The following is a 13,478-nucleotide window of genomic DNA, read 5'->3' as shown; positions in this document are numbered from 1 at the left end:
TCATCCAGAGCCAGCTAGCTCCCCTGGCAGCCTCTCCTAGAGGGGACCAAGCCAAATAGGACTCTAATGAGCTAGGCCTTCGGAGCCAAGCCCAAACTCGACCAAAGAAGGATGGGTGGGACCGGCCCGATCGAACCTGGCCGAGATCTGTCTGGCACAAGGGATCCACACCGACGGGCCGCGCCAGCCCGGGTCCCTGCCCCTGCCGGTTCTCCTTGCCCTTCTCCCTCTCCCCTCCCCCCCGGGAGGAGGAGACTCCGCTTCCTTCGTCCCTCCTCCCGCCGCTGCCGCCGTCGCTGCTGCAGGAATCTCGGCTGCCCAGGCCGCCGGCTGCCCAAAGCCCGCTCCGCTCTGCGTTCCACCGGGCTGAGCCGAGTTGAGCTGAGTGGAGCTTAGCCGGGCCAGGCCGGGCCAGGCCGGGCCAGGCTGGGCCGGGAGCGAGGTGGCCCAGGTGAGTCGGAGCGCTGCGGGGAGGGGGAGCCGTCCTCATACTGGGACATCCCGGAGAAAAACTTTACGCCCCTTCCATAGGGCGAGTAGGGGGTGGAGGCAAGCACTGAGGCTTTAAGACCCAGGGCAGCTACAGAATTACCGAGTTTCGGGGAGGAGAGAGCGGTGCGGATATATGCCAGTTCAGAATCCTCGACAGTCCCAACTCCTCTAACCTAACTTTCTTCCTCCAACTATTTTTTTTAGGGGAAGGGTGGAATGGGGGTGGGGGAAGGTTCCATTCTGAGTGTTTGTGTATCTATCTCCTGGGGGACCGAATCCCTCCCTCACTGTCCCTAGCCTGGGTGTTGAGGGGGAGGGGGGCACTAGGGTTTGGAATGCAGCGGTCCCGGGGTGGGGGGAAGTGGGGGAGGCCAGGGGTGGGATTTGGAGCTCTTTCCACTGAACTTAACGTGGTCACCATGGCGAGCGTGGGATAGACTAGCACTGGCGGCCAATCCTGGTGGGGAACCCTCTCGTCTCGGTCTGTCCCCCCTCTCCGGAGGGGCCAATGAGGGCCTCGAAGAAAGGGGTGGGCGGGACCTCCCGGTGTTGGGGGAGGTGGGGAGTAATTGGGCGCTGGGGCGGCAGGAGGGAGAGGGAGGTAGCGAGGTAGGGATATCCTTATGAACTCCGAGTTTAATCCTTGAGCGCCGGCTGTTTGAAGAAGAATCGAGTATATCTCTTAGGAAAGAGGGAGGAGAATTGGGTGGGGGCAGGAATGCACATCTGGAAATGTGATGCCAGAGGCCATAGTAGACAGGTGGAGGGGCCAGGGAGGAGAGAGAGATGAGTTACCCTTTCTGGCTTGAAAGTAGAGGGTGGGAGCCAGTTTCTTATCAAATGGGCATGATCCTAGTCCTGCTAACATCATAACTGTGCAAACAACTTCTAATAATTGGTATGTGTGCAACTATTAAGTTTTCACAAATTCTCTGATTTGATGCAACAAATGACCAAAAAAACACTCATTTATTAAATCACTCTTGTATGCAAACTATTGTGCTAGGCACGTGGGTGAGTGACAGGACTTAAAAAAAGAAACTAGCCCTTTCTCTATGGAACATATAGTCTAGTAGAGGGGGGAATTGATACAAACTGAAGACAAATACTCTATAAGGATTTGTGTTTCTATTTTTGTGGGCCTTTCCTTTATTGCTCCGGGTTGCATGCCCTTGGAGAAATAGAGGAAAGTTGCCATGGCTAAAAAATTCATCACTCTGCAGTCCATCTGGTGATGAACTTCTTCTGATGTATTTAGGCTGGTGCTCAGAGAAGAGACATGTAGCCCACCCCCCAGTCCATATATGTACACAACTACCTATAATCCACAAGTTAGCATGGAAATGCAAAAGAAGGTGAGGGAGGGAGAAGGGGTGAGAAAGAGGGAGAAAATCTGTATAGGAATTTTGAGAAAGTTTTGTAGAGTAGCTGGCTATTTGTATTAGATTTTAAAGGAAGAATAAGAATTCAGCAGGTGAAAGAAGAAAGGGATATTCTACACATAGGGAAAAGTATGAGCAAAGGTACAGTGGTCCGATAGGTCAAGGTGGGGGAGGGGGAAGAGCATAGTCCAGTTTGAAGTATAGAATATAGAGAAGGGATTAGTTTGAGGTAGGACTAGGAAAATAGGGAGCCATCAGATTGTTGAGGGCCTTGATGCCTTGAAGAGGGTTTGACATTTGCTCTGTAGGCAGTAGAGAGCCCCAGAAAATTTTTGAGCACTTGAGTGACATGACTAGATAACATGCACAAGAAATATCATTTAAGATTATTTAATGCTTCTGTCTGGCATTTAAAGCCCTTCAGAATTCAGCTCCTGCTGAAGTTTTAAACAACTCCCATCATTCCCTCTCATATACTTTATGTTCCAAGCAAACTGGTCTACCTATTCTTCCCCATATGTGACATTCCAATTCCTGCCTGCCTGCTTTTTGCACAGGCTATGTGCCCCATGTCTAGAATGTTCTCCTTTACTTCTGCCAATTGGAATCCCTAATTCCCTGCAAGGCTAAGGTCAAATGTCACCTAAGAAGGACCTTTCCTAATCTTCCTCTGCTACTTACTACCTGTGGGACTATGAGCAAATCATGTAATCTTTTTGAGTCTCAGTTTCCTTATCTGTAAAATGAGGAGTTTGGACGAGATGGCCTCTGTGGCTCCCTTTAGCTTTCAGTCTATGATGCTACAGTTCCTCTCAGTTGTTAGAACTCTCTCTCTTCACTGAATTACTTTGTATGTATTTCATACTTATTTGTGTACATGATCAAATGAGATAATGTTTATAAATCCTTTGCAAATCTTGACCTGCTGTCTGTTATTTTATTGTTGTTATTGCTTATTTAGGCTCCATGAGGGTAGGATCGTTTTTGGTTTTGGTTTTTGTGTCCTTATCGACTTGCACAGTACCTGGCATATAGTAGGAGCTTAATAAATGCTTATTGAGTTGAGAAGTAAGTTTAAGAGGAAAAATGATGAAGTCATTGGGACATTTTGCATTTGATGTGTTAGTAGGAAGCACAAGTGAAAACATCCTAAAGTCAATTGGAGATGCCCGAAAGAGGGATCGGGACTAGAAAAGTGATGAAGGAAAGAGAATGCAGGTGGGAACACTTAAAAGAAAATTATTACAATAGTCCGTTCAGGTGGTGGTGAGACACTTATCCTCTTATTAGTGCCAATGGGAATGGTGGGCAGGAAATTTAAGAGATGTTGCAAAGATGGAATCAACAGGATTTTTTTTCTTAATAAATGTTTATTTGTTGTTTGATCAACAAAGGCAGCGTACAGAGGGGGCTGTTGGCTCCCTAGTACTGGGCGCTATACATCTCTTTTTTTTTTTAATCAACAAGATTTTGTAATTGATTGGATATGAATGGTGAGGGAGAAGGAAGAATTTAAGATACACTTGAAGTTATGAACATTGGAAGCTAGTGAATGTTGTCACAGACAGAAATAGCGAAGTCAGAAAGAGAAGTAAGTTTAAGGGGAAAGATAATGAAATCAGTTTTTGGATGTGTTGACGGGACATACAAATAAAAATATCCAGTTACAGTTTTGGAACTCAAAAGAGAGCAGACGTAGGAGGGATAGAGATTTGGAAGTTATCTCATAAATGGTTGTTGAAGCCAAGGAAGTAAATGAAATTGCTAAGGGAGAGGCTATAGCAAGAGACTATGGGGGCAGCTAGGTGGCGCACCAGCCCTCCTGAAGTCAGGAGGATCTGAGTTAAATCCAGCCTCAGATACCTACCATTTGTGTGACTCTGGGCAAGTCACCAGCCCACATTGCCGAGACAGAGAGAGAGAGAGAGAGAGAGAGAGAGAGAGAGAGAGAGAGAGAGAGAGAGAGAGAGAGAGAGAGAGAACAGCCAAGAGCAGACCATTGGGAACCTACATTAAGGGGCTGGGAAGGTGAGGCACCAGTGAAAGAAACAGGTGTGGTTAGAAAGGTAAGAGGAGAACCAGGAGAGGATGATGTTTCTCTCTTTGAAGCCAAGGGAGAAGAGGGTATCCAAGATGAGGAAGCAGTCAACAGTGTCAGAAAGCCACAGAGAAGATGAAGGTTTTTCTTCAAAACACCGTTAGATTCGGCTGATCAGACCTTGTGGTGACTTTAGAAGAGTTTCAACAGGGTAATAATGTTAGAAGTCTAATTGTAAGGGGTAAGGAGAGAGAGGGTAGTGAGGAATTGAAGGTGTCAGGTTTAGACACCCTTTTCAAGAAGTTTAGTAGAAGAGAAATGAAGCAGAATTTGTTGTTCAATCGTTTCTGACTCCTGGAGACCCCATTTGGGGTTTTCTTGGCAAAGATACTGGTGTCATTTCCTTCTCCAGCTCATTTTACAAATGATGAACTGAGGCAAACAAGGTTAAGTGACTTGCCTGGGGCCACACAGCTAGTAAGTGTCTGAGGCGGGATTTGAACTCAGGAAGAGAAGTCTTCCAGATTAGGCCCTGCCCTCTATCCACTGCGTCACCTAGCTAGATGACATTTTAAAAGTCAAAAGCAGTTTCCTTTTGTTGTGAATTGAGGTGACCTGAATATATCTGTAGGCAGATGGGAAAAAAATGACAAGGGAGAAAATGATGTTGCTAGAGCAAGGTCCTAGAGGGAACTGAAGAATGAGATCAAGGGCACAGGTAGGAAGATTAGCTCGATCCTTAGTAGGATCATAGTTCTTTAGTTGGAGGGGACCTCAGAGGCCCTCTAATCCAAGCCATAACCAAATAAGTACCACCACAGCAATATACCGAAAAAATGGTCATCCAGTCTTTGAAGACTTCCAGTGATGGGTAACCCACTACCTCGAGAAGCAGCCGTTCCATTCTTGGATATCTTTAAGAATTAGGGAGTTTTTCCCTGACATTAAGCCTAAATTGGCTTTTTTGGTAACTTCCACCCATTATTCCTGGTTCTGCCCTTTGGGACCGAACAAAATAAATCCAATCCTTTTTACATATAAGAGCCTTTCACATCCTACTCTCATTCCCCATTAACCTCAATGGAACTGCAGCCATGGACTCTTGCACCAGCCCTCCACCATTCTAGTTTCCCTCCTCTAAACAGTTTCCAATTTATTAATGTCTTTCCTCCCTCCCTCCCTCCCTTTCTTCTTTATTTCCTTCCCTCCTTCCCTCCCTGTGCAGAAACCACTCATTGACCCAATCCCACTGCTTATTAGCACAAAAGCTTTGACTTGCTCTGTTTCCACACTGGACCAATTCACTGCTCCTTAGGTAGCCTAGTGGATCCCTGCTCTCAGGGGCTTGCCATATTGGTGCCATCTGGCACCAGTACTACCCTAGTATGAACACCTGATTGGCTTTAGCCCTGCTGTATGTCACAACTCCCAGACTCAAACAATGTACCAGCCTTAGCCTCTCTAGTAGTAGGAATTACAGGCATGATTCACCATATCCATCCCAATGTTATTTCTAACACATGCTGCCCATAACTGAACATAAGGCTCCAGATGTGGTCTGATTAGGGTAGAACACTGAGGGACTGATTATTCATCTCATTATTGGGCCCTCCTGGCTTAGAGTGAATGTCAATGGTAACTGTTTCTCTTTGGAACAGCAACCCGGAGAGTCTTCCCCTCCCAGCTTGATTTTTTTTTCTTTTTTTCTAATTAAAGGGGCCATCCCTTGACTCACTTCTTAAAGAGGCCTATTCACTGAATGGGCGTTACCTTACTCCAAGTGAGAACCTGAATAGGCCTGAGCCTAAAAGGGCCCAGGTGTTCATTGCCTTGATCCATGACACATGTAGGAGCCATCTGGGAAGGACTTAGGGTGGGATAGGGTGTCATCTTTCCAGGCCCTAAGCCGAGCTCCCTGCCTCTGTCCCAGTCTGGGAAGGGGACAGGAAATGAAGTCATATGAGGATTGGTTGAAAGATCTGGGAATAGTCAGCCTGAAGAAAAACAAAATTTATAGATAGCATAAGAGATTTCTTCCAATATCTGAAAAGCTTGTGTAGAAAGGGAGCAAACATGATGCTCATACCCAGAGGGTCAAACTAGTAAAGTAGAAGTTTTATGGAAGCAGATTTTTTACCTTGATATAAAGAAAAAATCATAGTATTCAGAGTTATTCAAGAGTGGAATGTGCTGCCTTGTGGGGTGGTGGGTCCCCCATCGTTGTAGGTCTTCAAGCAAAAGCTAAATGACCGTTTGTTGAAGTTGTTAAAGAAGATTTCCTGTCCAGATTTGGACTGGATTAAATGACCTCTGACAACTTTTCTATGTCTAGGATTCTATGTTCCTTCTGACCTGGTCACACTTTAAGGTATAGGCCAGGATTTCTTCCCTTCCCAGGCTCATGGGTCTCTCCACAGTTACCCAAGCCCGGCCTGCAGGTTATATGGAAAAGGCTTCCTGACACTGTGGGCTGACCATTCTCTATCCCTCTGTACTTATCCAATTAAGGCACCCTCCCATTGAGGTTTCCTGCAGTGGCTCACCAGCCTGGCAGGCCCAGCAGGCCTGTGGCCACAGGTCTGTCTAAAGTCCTCCCCCTCCTCCCAGGGGCTGACAGAGTGTGGCCTCCAAGTCTGGTATTGGAGAAGTGTTGGCAAGGAGTAGGAGGTGGGGGTGGGTGGATAAGGCAGAATAGGGCTGTCCCTCTGGGGAAACACACCCTTCCCTGGAAAGCATAGAATACCTCCCTGTCAGTGGAAGCGATTCCTATTAATCAAGAAAGAGGTAATATGGAGTTAGAGGAGATTGCAGGTCCTGACTGGCAGGCTCTTTTCAATTCCCATCATTATTACTGTAGATGAATATGTAATAGCTAGTTAGAGCCTCATTTGACTGTGAGTAGGAGCGAAGGTTCAGTCTTTGTGTGGGTCAGTTGGCCTTGTGTGGTCCAGACCACAATCTGTTTCACCAACTCTGACCACAGGTGCTTTTCAATCCAACAAACATTTGTTCTGTTCCTATTATGTGTTAGACTCAGGAGGAGAAAGTTTAGAGAAGATGCCTGCCCTCATGGACTTTTCAGTCTGGTAAGTGGATATGACTCAGACATAGATAACCAGCTAAGACATGCTAGCTGTCTTAAGTATCTGTCATATGCAAAGATGACTAGACCTTCTCTTTTTGGCCCCAAATGGTAGAACCAGAAGAAATGAGTAGAAATTGTGTAAGAGGGAAAATTAGATCTGGTATCAGGAAGAACCTCCTAATGATTAGTGCTGCCCAACAGTGAGTAGGCTGTCTTTGGAGGTGATGGGTATCTTCTCCTTGGAGGTCTTGGAGCAGAAACTGGATCACCACCTGTTAGCTATGTTATAGTGATGCATTCCCTTTTTGGTACGAGTTGGAGCAGATGGCCACTAAGATCCCTTCCAGCTCTCAGATTTGGTGACCTGGATCTCAGGGACATGATACTCCCTCTAACAGAGCAGATCATAACCTACCCATGGCTTCCTCATCTTCTTTGCAATGCTTGTCCATGTCCCTCCTTAAGTCCTCCAGAGGGAATCTACCCATCACAGTGGCAACCTTCCTCTAGTTCTTTGAAGGTGCAGCCCTTGACCCACCCCTCTGAGGTTTCGATTGTATCCTTGGTGCTTAGCCTAACACAGCACCTGACTCTTAGCAGGTGCTTAATAAATGCTGTTTGATTGATTGATTCTAGTCCCACATAGGATCATAAAGTCATGGATTTAAAGCAGGAAGGGATCCCAGAGATCATTTACTCCATCTACTTCATTTTATAAATGAGGAAATTGAGGCACAGATCACACAGTCAGTCAACTAGCATTTATCAAACACCTACCAGGCACTGTGGTAAGCGTTGGTGGTGAGTATCAGAGCCTGGATTCAAATCCAGGTCTCCTGACTCCAAAGCCAGCACTCTTTCCACCGTTTCATGTGTCCTCAATAAGCATAAAGAGATCTTTTAGACCAGTTGCTTACAAGCTCTCAAGCTTTTTCCCACTTGCCCTGCCCTTAGAGTTACCTGTAGTTCTGATTCTTATGGAATTCTGCTGATATTTACACAGACCTTTAAGGTTTACAAAGCATTTTATGAGCATTGTCTCCATGGATTCTCACCATACCTCCATGAGTGGGTCCTATTGCTCTTATTGTTCAGTCTTTTTCGGTTGTGTCTGACTCTTCATGACCCCATTCTCGGCAAAGAGACTGGCGTGGTTTGCTATTTCCTTCTCCAGCTTATTTTACAGATGAGGAAACTGAGGCAGGCAGGGTTCAGGACCTTGTTCAGGGCCACACAGCTAGTAAGTGCCTGAGGCCGGATTTTAACTCAGGAAGATGAATCTTCCTGACTCCGCTACACCACCCAGCGGCCCCAGGTCGTATTATCATCTCCATTTAACTGACGAGCAAACTAAGGCACGGAGAGGTTAATGGTCTTACCCAGGGTCACACAATTAATAATTGTCTGAAGCAGGATTTAAAGCGATGCAGAAACAAAGAAGATGCTTACTAGCTGTGTGACCCTGGGCAAGTCATTAAATTCAGTTTGCCTCAGTTTCCTCACCTGTAAAATGAGCTGGCAAAGAAAATGGCAAACCACTCTAGTATCTTTGCCAAGAAAACCCCAGATGGGGTAACAAAGAATTGTATTGAAACCACTGAACAACCACAACAACCAAAATTAATAGATAGTCTTGGAGAGGTGCTATAGCTAAAACAAATCACTCAGCAGACATACTGAGGTTCTTCGAACATAGCTACCAGGCATGTAGTCTATCGCTGGGCCCTTATTCAAAATCTTTCCAGCTTGGTAGGACCTATGGGTGTTTGTCCTTCACTTGATATAGACTTGGACAATTCAAGGTCACCTCCACACTACGATGAGGTATCAGGTTAGGACTTTAACAACCAAATAGATCTGAAATCCCACCTCATTAAGAGGCATCATAACATCATGTAGTGGATAGAGTATTAGACTTAGAATCAAGAAGATCGGGGTTCAAATCCCATCCGAGACGCTTATAGCTGTGTGGCCATGGGCAAGTCACTTAACTTCTGGTCTGCTTTCTTATTGGTGAAATAAGGGAGTTTGGCTCAATGACCTCAGAGGTCCCTTCTATCTCCAAATTTCTGAATGATGATTGATTGTAACTCATCCATGTCTTCCCATTCTATGTGCAACTCTTATCTATGTCTTCCTTAAAGTTCACCAGAGGGAGTCTACCCAATGTGCCAGAAGCCTTCCTTTCATTAATACAAAATAACCTATGGCATAGGGCAGCTGGGTGACTGACCTACTTGCACAGGAGGTAGCAACAAAAGCCATTCCAAAGAAAAAGAAGAGCAAGAAAGCAAAATGGCTGTCTGACGAGGCTTTACAAACAGCTGAGGAAAGAAGAAAAGCAAAAGGGAAAAGAGAAGGGAAAAGATATACCAGAGAATAGCAAGAAGGTTTTCTTAAATGAACAATGCAAAGAAATAGAAGAAAACAATAGAATGGGAAAGATAAGAGATGATTCAAGAAAATTAGAGCTATCAAGGGAACATTTTATGCAAAAATTGGGCATGATAAAAAACAAAAATGGTAGGGATTCAGCAAGCAGAAGAGATTAAGAAGAGGTGGCAAGGATATACAGAAGAACTAAACGAGAAAGATCTTAACATCACCGATAATCATGAGGGTGTGGTTACTGATCTAGAGCCAGACATCCTGGAGAATAAAGTCAAATGGGCCTTAGGAAGCATTGGTAACAATCAGGTTCATTTTAGTGATAGAATTCCAGCTGAGCTATTTAAAATGCTAAAAGATGATGCTGTTAGAGTGCTTCACTCAGTAGCCCAGCAAATTTGGAAAACTCAGCAGTGGCCACTGGATTAGAAAAGATCAGTTTATATCCCAGTCCTAAAGAAGGGCAATGCCAAGGAACGTTCAAATTACTGAACAATTGTGTTCATTTCACTTGCCAACATGGTTGTTTAAGATTCTGCAAGCTAGGCTTCAGCAGTATGTGAACTGAAAATTACCAGAAGAGCACGCTGGTTTTTGAAGAGGCAAAGGAACTAGAGACCAAATTGCCAACATTCTTTGGATTATGGAGAAAGCAAGGTAGTTGCAGAAAAAAACATCTGCTTCTTCTTCATTGACTACACTAAAGCCTTTGACTGTATGGATCACAAGAAAATGTGGCAAGTCCTCAAAAAGATCAGCGTACCTGATCATCTTACTTGTCTTCCGAGGAACCTTTATGTGGGCCAAAAAGCAATAGTTAGAACCAAACATAAAACAATGGATTGGTTTAAGATTGGAAGGGTATGACAAGGCTCTATACTGTCACCTTCTTTATTTAATTTATATGTAGAGTACATCATGCAAAATACCAGGCTGGAGGAATCAGAATTAAGTTCGCTGGGAGAAATATTAACAGTCTCAGCTATGCACAGTACCTCTCTGATAGCACAAAGTTAAGAAGAATTAAGAAGCCTCTTGATGAGGGTGAAAGAGCAAAGTGTGAAAGCTTAACATTATGGCTTAACATTAAAAAAAAAAAAGCTAAGATCTTGGCAACTGGTGCCATCACTTCCTGGCAAATTGAGGGAGAAGAAATGGAAGCAGTGTCAGATTTTATATTCTTGGGCTCAAAGATCACTGCAGACAGTGAGTGCAGCCTTGAAATTTAAAGTCGTTTGCTCCTTGGAAGAAAGCTATGGCATATCTGGACAGCAAAGATATTATCTTATATCAATAAAGGTCCATATAAGTCAAAGCTATGGTCTTTCCTTTAGCAGTGTATGGCTGTGAAAGTTGAACAATAAGGAAAACTGAGTGCCGCAGAATCGATGTGTTTGAAGAAGACTTTTGAGAGTCCCTTGGAAGGCAAGGAGGTGAAATCAGTCAATACTTAAAGAAATTACTTCTGACTATTCACTAGAAGGTCAAATACTGAACCTGAAGCTTAAATACTTTAGCCCTATAATGAGAAAACAGGATTCACTGGAAAAGATCCTTATGTTAAGAAAGATTGAAGGCAAAAGGAAAAGGGGACAGCAGAGGATGAGATGGATAGTGTCATAGAAACAATGAACATGAACTTGGACAGACTCCAAGAGATAGTGGAGGATAGAAGGGCCTGGTGTGCTATGGTCCATGGGGTCATGAAGAGTCAGACGCGACTGAACCGCAATAAACAACATATGGCATGCCTTTCTAAAGACTCACAGCGACTGGATGAAGCCAGGTCCAAGAGCCAGAGGAAATCCAGAAATTCATTTAATAGATAGGAAGAGCTTATTCTTATCTGTCTGAGTTTATTTTCTTTACCCCAAAACCTGATTCTCTTATAGAGTTCACCGTTCTCTCGATGGCACCACCATTCACCTGCCATCCTCACTGGAAGAGTTTCTGAAGACTTGGTGAGAACGTTAATTCGTACTTTTGCTTCTAGCAAAACAGGGCATATTTCTTCCTGTTAAACTTTTGAAAAAGATTTCAGAACGGTTCTTTCTAGTGATTACTAAAGCAATCAAGAGAGAAATAGTCAGTCAATAAGCATGTATTAGGTGCCCTCTATGAGCCAGGAACAGTACTAAGTGCTGGGAATATAAAGAAAGGCAAAAAGATGTGATTCCTTCCCCCAGGGAGCTCTCACTCTAGTGGGTAGTCTGAAGCAGGTTTTGTGGAGCACTCAGAGCTCGGTTAGACATCAGAGACACCAAGGTCATCCACTGCATCCCCAGCCATCACCAGTCGTTTTGACTTTTGTCTTGCCACTGGAGTTGGATGGCTCTGGAAGAGAGAGTGAGGCTGATGACTCTGGGCAACTCTGCCTCCCTTAAATCCAATTCAAGAGCAGGTCAAGACATTACCCATGGTGTCATCTGTCCTCTTCTAAAATGAGGAACAACTACAGTCCTCTTCACTTCAAAGGCTCAGGGTTATCTTTAATCCTTTCCTCTCCCTCAGTTATCATGTCCTTGGGAGTCTACCTCCACAATATCTCTTCTGCTTAATTCAACAAACATCTAAGTGGCGCACAGTAGGCGCTTAGTGAATTCTTGATTGATTGCCTGTTAAATGCAAGGGCACTTTGAATAGAAAGAGAAAGACAAAAAAATGATTCCTGCCCTCAAGGAGCTTATGTTCTACTTGAGGGATACTGTTGACATATAGACAAGTAAATGCAAGATAATTTGAGGAGCTGGACTGCGCTGTCAGGTAATAAGAAAGATAGCACTTTAGCTGAGGCCTGAGGCGGTGGTGTGGAGAGAACACATTATAATATGATAGACTGACAGGCCATGAAGAACCAAAGAACAAGAGATGGAATGTCAAGTTTGGGGAACATCTGATAGACCAGTCTGAGAGGAGGAAGGGAGAAATTAGAGAAGCCTTTCTGGAGGAGGTGGTATTTGAGTTGGGATATAATGAACAGGTAGGAACTTAATAGGAAGGAGAGAGGAGAGCCTTTCAATAGAGGGAACTGTGTGAACAAAAGCATGGAGGTGGGAGAATATACATATGCCGTTGTAAATAGTATGTAGTCTATCGAGTGGTCCCATTTGCCTGCACCATAGAGTGTGTGAGGGGAAAGTTTTGTGCAATAAGCCCCTAAAGGTAGGCTGGGGCTGTATTATGGAGGACTTTAAATAGCCATCTCTTGCACCTCTCCCCTCCTCTCCATCCTCTCACCAGAGGGCAACTAGGTGGCTCATTGGATAGAGTGCTAGGCCTGGAGTCCAGAAGACCTGAGTTCAAATGTGGCTTCGGGTATTTACTAGCTGTGTGACCCTGGGCAAGTCACTTGATTCCTGTTTGCCTCAGTTTCCTCATCGGTAAAATGGGAGTAAATTGTAGCACCAGTCTCCCAGGGCTGTTGTGAAGATCAGATGAGATAATCATTGTGAAGTGCCATATAAATGTAGGCCCTCGTTGTCACCTGGTCACCTGGTCACCTGGCTGGATTGTTGTAACTGCCTCCTCACCCATCTTCCCTCCCCTCAGACTCACCTTCCTTAGGCATTATATTCTGGTCATGCCATCCCTCCTCAAAGATTTCTTGTGGACTTATTTTAATGTCTTCTGCTCTTGCTACCCCGGACTATTCTGTGCTCCTGGACAGATTCTGCATTGTCCTACCTCCGTGTCTTTGTTCACATTACTGGAAGGTCCTCCCTCCTCCTTCATGTGTCAGATTCTTGCCTATTCTAACAGCCCAACTCCAATGCCACCTCATCCATAAAGCCTTCCCTGATTGCTCCCTTACCCTCTCTCCCCTGGAAAGATCTTTTCCTCATAGGACTCACAAAATGTTGTGTTTTGCAGTTCTCGATGATACTTATCAGGCAACGTATATTATAATTATCTATATTATTGTCTTAGCCCCTTCCCTTCCCCCAGTAGGCTTCTTCTTCTTTTTTTTTTTTTTGGAGGGTTGAAGGCAAGGCAATTGGGGTTAAGTGATTTGCCCAAGGTCACACAGCTAGTGTGTCAAGTGTCTGAGGCCAGATTTGAACTCAGGTCCTCCTCCTGACTCCAGGGCCGGTGC

General features: G+C 44.7%; 1 protein-coding gene across 1 annotated transcript in view; it reads left to right on the top strand.

Annotated features, from left to right (window-relative positions):
• Nucleotides 1-405: 405 nt before the first annotated feature.
• The window catches only part of CCDC102A (coiled-coil domain containing 102A), a 44,727-nt gene continuing 31,654 nt past the window's right edge, over nucleotides 406-13,478 (top strand). Inside the window, 1 exon segment of the mRNA XM_036749853.1 lies at nucleotides 406-451. The gene's annotated coding sequence lies outside the window, so the exon portion shown is untranslated.

This window comes from Trichosurus vulpecula, chromosome 3 (genome assembly GCF_011100635.1).
Source record: "Trichosurus vulpecula isolate mTriVul1 chromosome 3, mTriVul1.pri, whole genome shotgun sequence".
Classification (NCBI taxonomy): domain Eukaryota; kingdom Metazoa; phylum Chordata; class Mammalia; order Diprotodontia; family Phalangeridae; genus Trichosurus; species Trichosurus vulpecula.
This window is presented reverse-complemented; position numbering and strand designations above follow the sequence as displayed.